Source organism: Lytechinus variegatus, chromosome 14 (genome assembly GCF_018143015.1).
Source record: "Lytechinus variegatus isolate NC3 chromosome 14, Lvar_3.0, whole genome shotgun sequence".
In the NCBI taxonomy this organism is placed as follows: Eukaryota; Metazoa; Echinodermata; class Echinoidea; order Temnopleuroida; family Toxopneustidae; genus Lytechinus; species Lytechinus variegatus.
Genome location: NC_054753.1, coordinates 1,172,621 through 1,181,113, shown reverse-complemented (window position 1 = coordinate 1,181,113; position 8,493 = coordinate 1,172,621). Strand labels below are relative to the sequence as shown.

At 36.9% G+C, this 8,493-nt stretch overlaps 1 non-coding gene across 1 annotated transcript; it reads right to left on the bottom strand.

Annotated features, from left to right (window-relative positions):
- Positions 1-8,064: 8,064 nt before the first annotated feature.
- On the bottom strand, positions 8,065-8,137 carry TRNAV-UAC. Its single transcript has one exon. It is a non-coding gene; the product is annotated as a tRNA-Val (tRNA).
- Positions 8,138-8,493: the final 356 nt, after the last annotated feature.

Below are 8,493 nucleotides of genomic sequence, written 5' to 3'. Positions count from 1 at the left end.
TGGATTTCATTCATTTGATTACTTTCAAAGGTCATTGAAATACAGTTTACCCGACAAAGATTGAAATTATATCCACATTTGTCTTAAACAAGGCCATGATGACAGGGAACATCTTTATTATAAATAAATTTCATTATTAATCATAGTCATTAATCAGCCCACTATTTAGCTAGATGGAAATCCGACAAATAAATCAGAATTGCTGTCAGACAAAACACTTTCAACGCAAAAAAAATTGGAAAGAAGTTGAAATCTAACTACAAAATTTTTTTTTTATCTTAAAGAATGTAATATATGCAACATATGCCCCCTCACTAAAATCGTTAAATTTTATCTCATTTTATTTTAACTGTTTATAAAAATCAAATTGTGTACGTGATGACTGATCATTGAAATCTGGTTGAAATACATAAGGACCCCTTTGTGATAAGCTCCCTCGATTATATGATTACGTTCTTGAACATAATTTTGTTCGCCACCTGTGGAACAATATGGCCATGGTATAGGAAGGTCAAAGAAAAAAAAATGAATTTCAGAATGTGTATAATAGTACGATTCAAAAGTGATCTCTTAAAATAACTGGAGAGATAAATTTATTGGGAGGTAATAAGTGTTCAAATGCAAATTGATATACGATGAAACGTTAGTTTATTTTCGTAATTCCGAAGGTTCTTTATTCTGAAGGTTCGTAATTCCGAAACACGTAAATTGCCTATACCTCGATGTTCGTTAATCCGGAAATGTAAAAGTGTTCGTTAATCCGGAAATGTAAAAGTGTTCGTTAATCCGAACATTTGTGGCGTTATTCCGAAGGTTCGTTAGTCCGAAAACGAACCTCATAAGGTTTTCGGATTAACGAACCTTCGGAATTACGAACCTCATTTCGTTTTCGGACTTACGAACCTTCGGAATAACGAACCTTCGGAATATCTGAACCTTTGGAATAACGAAGCTTCGGAATAACGAATGTATGCGCAAGAAAGTACCATTACGAACATCAGAGACTCGTTGCCTTTCGATGTACATGTTACCATGGACTACCATGGTGTTACAAATTACGAAACCGTCTGTTAAGGCCCGCAGCGGAATTCCACTCGCCACATTCTGTCACAATTCTAAATTAAATCAAATTGGTACTAATGGAGAACTAATGAAAAGATATAACACGAGGCCATTATTTTGATTGCGTTTTAATTCTATTTATCCGCAGTTAGTGCGTATCGGAACGAACCACCGACATTTTCTACAATCTTCTTTCCATGGGAGAGGGAACGGTTTATTCAAAATGTCATAAAAACATTGAACATATAATTTGTCGTATATGCCAGTAGAGCCGAGTACATCTTGTACATTGGGCAAGGTCTACGATTTATATACAGCTATATACATTTATTCTATAAATATCGTTTGAACTCTGACATATCTGACGCAAGGACATTGACGAGAAAATATATACGTCGATTTGAAGTTGTAAGTGAATCTGATGAGCTGACATGGCTAAATTTTAGTATTTTTTCCCCCATGACACTCGAATGTTGAGACACTATGTTGAGAAAATTTACCAAGCTTTATTTGTTTCTGAAATTGTTGCTATATGGTTTCTCGGAAGGTTCTGGAGCGTTGTGGCCCAATGGATTAGTCTTCAGACTTTGAAACAGAGGGTCGTGGGTTCGAATCCCAGCCATGACGTAATTTCCTTCGGCAAGAAATTTATTCACATTGTGCCGCACTCGACCCAGGTGAGGTGAATGGGTACCCGGTAGGATTTATTCCTTGAACGATTTAGCGCCTATTAATATGGCGGCTCAGCTACAGCCGGGGTAAAAATATGATACCAAGTATCAAAGCGCAGTTGAGTATATGCATATAAATACTGCGCTGTATAAATGGACATATTATTATTATTATCATTCTGTGATGGAAACTTTAGGTGGGCTGTATAAGTCTTAAATCAAGCAATACACATTCTATACAACCATGCAATCCCAACATGTTCAATCAAAACAGCCAGGTTTACAACAAAAAGACAAGAAGAATGCAAATATTGGGATATCACGTTCAACCTCTTGATAAAGTTGTAAATCAGAAATTTGGACTGACTGATTTATCCTCTTCACTCGACCTGCATGCGCTCCTGATGCGATCTTTTTATCTTAAGCTAGCCTGGATATCGTGACAACCGATCACTTGAGAGAATGATCGATAGCAATTGATTTAAGAGTGTAATGCTCAAACAATAAAATAGGGCATGAATCCAAGCGGCAAGTTTTTATTTTTTAACTTTGCAATTCAATGAAATAAAGGTAAAGAAGCCACATAAAGTATTTCTTTCATAAACTTTTTTTTAGTCAGAATAAAAATTTGAAGTGTGAAATAATTATGAAATGAAATAATCATTGACCGGTCAGGCCCTTTTAAGAAAGGAAGATAAATTCAAATATCATAACATAACTTGAGAGCAAAGTAAGTTCGTGTGCCTTTAAAGAGGGGGGGGGGGGGGTCATAAAAAGCGAGTAAGTGACGTAATATGAAACAATGTACACTACGTATACAATTTTGGTATTCTATTGTATGTTCAAAGGCACTTTCAGATTGATTAAAGACACGCCCTGAAACCAGAATATTTCTACACAAATCGTAAAGTGTGGCTAAATACATACACGGTATTTGTCAAATATTTTGTCGGTCTTCAGAATATAGAGGGTAACCAAATTCGCATACATTCGTAATTCCGAATCTTCGTTATGTTATTCCGAAGGTTTGTTAATCCGAAAACGAAATGAGGTTCGTAATTCCGAAGGTTCGTTAATCCGAAAACGAAATGAGGTTCGTAATTCCGAAGGTTCGTTATTCCGAAGGTTTGTTAATCCGAAAAAGAAATGAGGTTCGTAATTCCGAAGGTTCGTTAATCCGAAAACGAAATGAGGTTCGTAATTCCGAAGGTTCATTAATCCGAAAACGAAATGAGGTTCGTATTTCCGAAGGTTCATTAATCCGAAAACGAAATGAGGTTCGTAATTCCGAAGGTTCGTTAATCCGAAAACGAAATGAGGTTCGTAATTTCGAAGGTTCGTTAATCCGAAAATGAAATGAGGTTCGTAATTCCGAAGGTTCGTTAATCCGAAAACGAAATAAAGTGCGTTATTCCGAAGGTTCGTTAGTCGGAACAACGAACCTTATTTCGTTTTCGGATTATCGAACCTTCGGAATAAAGAACCTTCAGAATTACGAAGTGTAACCATACAAATTATTGCAAAAAACAAAGATACATGAAACATCATATTCCTCATTGTCTTGTATTAACGATTTTCCCTTATGAGCAATGAATAGAATAAATGTGTCACAAAGATCTACCCTTGTTACAGTCGGCACTGAGTATGGAAAGCCGCCGATGTCACATGTGAGAGATCCACACTTTTACAAGCTTTGCTTTTTCATGTTTTTAGTGGATCCCCCATTTCCGTTTATGCTCTATATTATACTGTTTTTATGTTTGTTTTACGAAGTAAGAATGCCCTTCTGTAAAATTGTACTTGATTTGTATTACTTTATATCACTTTGTATTATGTTTTAAATGGAAATGAAATAAATAATTGAATTGAATTGAATTGAAAGAGAGACGTCAAATCATTCGTGATATCAATATTCTCTTTACTAATATCACCTCAACGTCGGATACAATAGTATCCGGTATCCGATACTCGGCGCACACGTGAGTGGATGATGTGTATCGTTTCATTAGCGCGGACTCTTTATCAAACTCTTCTTCCGTGTGTATACTGTAGGCGTTAATGTGTTTGCTCTTCTCTTAGAAGGTCTCCTAAGAAGCAGCTGTATCAACGTATCGAACCCCTCATCAAAGTTTCCTGCTCCAGTATTACCAGCGAATCCGATCCTAGATCGACCAATGGTATGCCATCCGAAATAACGTGATGGATTTGATCGGTTTTCGATCGGTTTCGACGGTGTGTCTGAAGCTTTGAGAACGGTGTACTAGCAATAGTGATTTGGCAAAATCGATTTAACTCGACGGTATCTGGGATTATAAAGCATTGCGACTCATCAGCCGTCCAGCCCCCTTTTATGGTGGGGGGGGGGGGGGGCGAGTGCTCATTCTACTGTAGTTATTACTCCACTCAATCTTCTTAATTATAATGAGCATTATGCATATTGTTTTATTTCATGTGGAATATAATTTTATTCATGATCAGTCATAGAAGCTAGCCAATAGGGTGACACGACATTTTCTCCTGTAACATTTGTTTTGGTCTTAATATCTCAGACTAGAGTTGAGATTGTAATTCAGTTTTTGGATAGGAATAATGTAAAGATAAGGATTAGGGTTTATTTAGTTTTGGAGGTTAGCTTTTATGTTTGGCTTAAAGTGCAGATTTTCCATCCAAGCAATTTTCACCTGAGCAAATGTCATGAAACCAGCGATTGATCGTATGATTGATTTCCACGATTGAATGTACCTTGTAGTCAATGCAATCAGCTGTGAACACAGTCGTCAACGATATTACATAGCTAAGTTTTACGTGACGTGCCCCAGAACATTCTAAACTCCGCAGACCTAATGAATTGAAATATAATGAAATAAAACAAAATGAAATAATTCATTAATTTAATCATTCAAGGCGACATCATTATTTCATTAATAGCTATATCCTTGGGCCCGTTGCATAAAACTTTTTACCAGAGAAAACTCAGGTTGTTTTTACCGGAGTTTTTTCCCTGTGTTAAAGTCAATGGCAGAAATCAGACTAACCTTAGTTTCCAGTTGTTACCAGAGTTTTCTCAGGTAAAAAGTTTTATGCAACGGGCCCCTTGTGGCTATATATGCCGTTGGTTGAACAATGCTTAAACAGATAAGGCCAAGTCGAACTCGATAAAATTCTTTTGAATAAATGGGTGAAAGAAAAAACAAACAAACAAGCATAATGCTAAAATTACAAAAAAGAGAAATGTATTACATGTTAGAAGTTTAGCTTTGTTTCACAAAACAGTTATCTGTGTCGGCATACAAATTAATAAGCCATTGACATCCTCTAAATGTAGATGATTGAAAAGCGTAATATATGAAATATGAATGTTTGATCTCTCTGAATGCAATTTACCTTATTTAATGCAGAGCCTTTTTTTAAATCTGCAATTGAAATGTGCTATAATTGAATCAATACACCGGGATTTGATTTTTTTTTTTAAATCCGAACTGGGAATAAGGAAATTCTATTTTCTTCCGAGGGATGACGTATGGAAGCTTAAAAGTGCCACCGAGATGTTGAGATAATTATCTCGGGAAGTCGACATCTTGATAGCAAAGGATAAGATGACAAGATCCCAGATCTCATCATGTCGACATCTTTTAGAAGAGATGTTGAGATGACAAGATCCCGGATCTCATCATGTCAACATCTTTTAGAAGAGATGATGAGATGACAAGATCTCGGATCTCATCATGTTGACATCTTTTAGAAGAGATGTTGAGATGACAAGATCCCGGGATCTCGTCATGTCGTCATCTTATAGTAGAGATGATGAGATGACAAGATATCGGATCTCGTCATGTCGACATCTTTTAGAAGAAATGGTCAGATGACAAGATCTTCGATCCATGATCATGTCATCTAATCATCTCTTCTATATGGAAGCTTAAAAGTGCCACCGAGATGTTGAGATAATTATCTCGGGAAGTCGACATCTTGATAGCAAAAGATAAGATGACGAGATCCTGGATCTCATCATGTCGACATCTTTTAGAAGAGATGATGAGATGACAAGATCCCGAATCTCATCATGTCAACATCTTTTAGAAGAGATGATGAGATGACAAGATCCCGGATCTCATCATGTCAACATCTTTAAGAAGAGATGATGAGATGACAAGATCCCGGATCTCATCATGTCAACATCTTTAAGAAGAGATGATGAGATGACAAGATCCTGGATCTCATCATGTCAACATCTTGAAGAAGAGATGATGAGATGACAAGATCTCGGATCTCGTCATGTCGACATCTTTTAGAAGAAATGGTCAGATGACAAGATCTTCGATCCATGATCATGTCATCTAATCATCTCTACTAAACGATGACGACATGACGAGATCCGGGATCTTGTCATCTCAACATCTCTTCTTAAAGATGTTGACATGATGAGTTCCGGGATCTTGTCATCTCAACATCTCTTCTTAAAGATGTTGACATGATGAGTTCCGGGATCTTGTCATCTCATCATCTCTACTAAAAGATGACGACATGACGAGATCCCGGGATCTTGTCATCTCAACATCTCTTCTTAAAGATGTTGACATGATGAGTTCCGGGATCTTGTCATCTCAACATCTCTTCTTAAAGATGTTGACATGATGAGTTCCGGGATCTTGTCATCTCATCATCTCTTCTAAAAGATGTTGACATGATGAGATCCGGGATCTTGTCATCTCATCATCTCTTCTAAAAGATGTTGACATGATGAGATCCGGGATCTTGTCATCTCATCATCTCTTCTACAAGATGTCAACATGATGAGATCCGGGATCTTGTCATCTCATCATCTCTTCTACAAGATGTCAACATGATGAGATTATTATCTCAACATCTCGGTGGCACTTTTAAGCTTCCATAATGACGACCAGAGGAATTTGGTGATGTTTCCAATCAAACCCACGACTGATACTTTTCCCCTTTATATCCCACATGAATTAGATCCCGTATAGCCATTGGTTCAAATAAGTTCATGCATGGACCTATAGGTCCATGGTTCATGTGACCAAACATATTATATTGAAAACAAGCCTCGCAGCATAAAAAAAATTACTCTATTGTCACTTTAGCACTAATGATCACAAGCGTGGGGTGAGTATAGGAAAAACGTTTTATCAAATTTCTGGTTGGTAGATCTGATATCATTTTTTTTAATTGATTGGCTGAGAAACACTGTTACTATGGTAACTGTCGAATGAAACCAGACTATGTCGGATGAAATGTCAGGCAATTTATTTCATGCGATACTCACCGTTTATCATTAGAACATTGCAAATTATCAAGCTATTATTGGCTCGCGCAAACTCTCCCTATAGTCCCAAGACACGCCATCGTCAATGTTGTCCCCGTCATCGATCGTCGTGTCGAACATCACGGAATCTTTTCCCAGCTGACCGAGGTTGTGACACCCCCAAGTACGGCTTTGGCTTATTGTATCAGGAAGCCGTTCTCTTCACGTGCGCTCGACCGCTAAGCATCGAGTGTTTGTCGAAAACTTCAGACTCACTTTGCGTGTAGAATCAACGCAACCACTAATTGAGGTAACCGATTTATTTGAGAGGACCTTATAATGCAACCTTCAGTATAAAATGGAACATTGAAAAAAAATACCTTCTACAGTGCGTCCCACCAAAAAGAAACCCGCTTTTAGAGGTTTCACAATGATTAATTATATATATTTTACTATAAATTTACGGTAAGAATGGAATCTCATTTTTATTTTGAGACCAAGAGCGTTCACAATCGTTCACACATGTAAGAGTGTAAAAATATAGATATATATTGATATATATTCTCTCTTCACTTTTTAATTTTGACTAAAAACAAGATAAGGGAAATTTCTATTCTATTTGATCGTAAAAAATAAAAGTATGATTAGTTGATCTTACACGGAAATAGTAACCAGTTTGGAATAGTACTTCGGAATGACAAATTTTTGAAAGAATTAGCGAGGTTACGGAGGGTTAGCAAAAACCTACATGTAGATATTTTGTTAGGTAAATCGTGTTCCCGCACGGGCTCGAACCGGGGACCTTGAATGTGTCAGACTCACGTGATAACCGCTACATTACGGAAACTGCCTGACAAACGTTGCTGTTTAATATTCGTAAAGATATTTTTTGAACAACGGGAGTAGTGTGACGTTTATCCTATGATGGAATTAAAGCGTGTAAAAGATTAGATTATCAGGCATATATAATTTATCTATATTTATTCATCAACAATATTTATCAAAATTGAATAAAAAACAACAGCACAGCATCATCATCAGCAAAAATTTTCTTTGGAAGAAAAAAGGTGTTTCCGCCCGGGCTCGAACCGGGGACCTTGAGTGTGTAAAACTCACGTGATAACCACTACACTACGGAAACCAGTTGCCCTAGTAAAAAGCCTATTTAGACTCAACTTAAAAATACAACCAGAAAACCAAGGAAACATGTTTCGCCCTTTCTGACTCCTGGGGAGCGTTTCATCAACATTTTTGTCCGACAAGTTGTCAGATCTGACAACTTTCCTTGATAATGATTGGCTGAGAGTCACTGTTACCAGAGTAACTGTCGGATAAAACAGTACTTGTCGGATGAAACGTCCTACAAGTCCTTTCATGAAACACTCCCCAGGATGTGAGTAACGTGTTTTCTTTTAAAGTATACACTGAATAAAAATGAAATGCAATAAGTAAAACATTTTTTATATTGAAGTATTTATAAAGATGAGCAACTTATAT